Source organism: Penaeus monodon, chromosome 15 (genome assembly GCF_015228065.2).
Source record: "Penaeus monodon isolate SGIC_2016 chromosome 15, NSTDA_Pmon_1, whole genome shotgun sequence".
NCBI lineage: Eukaryota > Metazoa > Arthropoda > Malacostraca > Decapoda > Penaeidae > Penaeus > Penaeus monodon.
Window position 1 is genome coordinate 35,996,495 of NC_051400.1, and position 784 is coordinate 35,997,278.

Genomic DNA, 784 nt, shown 5'->3' on the forward strand with positions numbered 1-784 from the left:
ACATCCGGCCATAAACGATAATGACTTTATGCATTACAGTTCGTTTCGTATTCAAGAACGGAAATTCCTTTGGGGCGAGTTTATGCCCAGGTTCCTCATTTACTACCGTCATTGACTGCACAAATGAGGCAAACTTTATTATAGAGTGACTGTACGCTGATGTGTCAGTTGTTAAAAGCAAACCTGAGCTGTAATAAAACCGAAATAACTGAAGTAATACCATTGAGCCTTGCACCTTATTTGACCTTCTGGATCAACATTGTCTCATCAAACTTCCAATCACACTGACTGTATGTTTACATTTTATATCTGTAAACAATCCTTTTATACAAAGATGCTCACATTTTTTTAAAATCCAAATATTCTTCTTAAAATAGTTTCCAAAACTCAAAGATATAGACATTGAATCGGATTTGAAAGAACTTCGAGAAACACAATGGGCATCGTAGCGTCTCTCCCTGTGCGACTGAGCCAGAGATAAAGGCTGGCTCTCGAGTTGCTCAGATATTGAACCAGATATTAATTAATATTTGAAAGAAATCGGCAGGCTATGGAGTATCCGTTATCTCTCATTTTACTTTTTTTCATCAAATAAATCAAAATATTTCTTGGCGTTATGATAGGTAGGTTAACGTCTCTCATTTTGATTCAGTTACGTGTTATACTTGCAGCACATTTAAATGATTACAAATTCACATTAACACGAAAAAAGGGTGCTGAGTATTGAAAAGATGTGTACTAGGCCCGTAGACTTATTTTCTACTGCCCAAGAAACCTAAAGGGG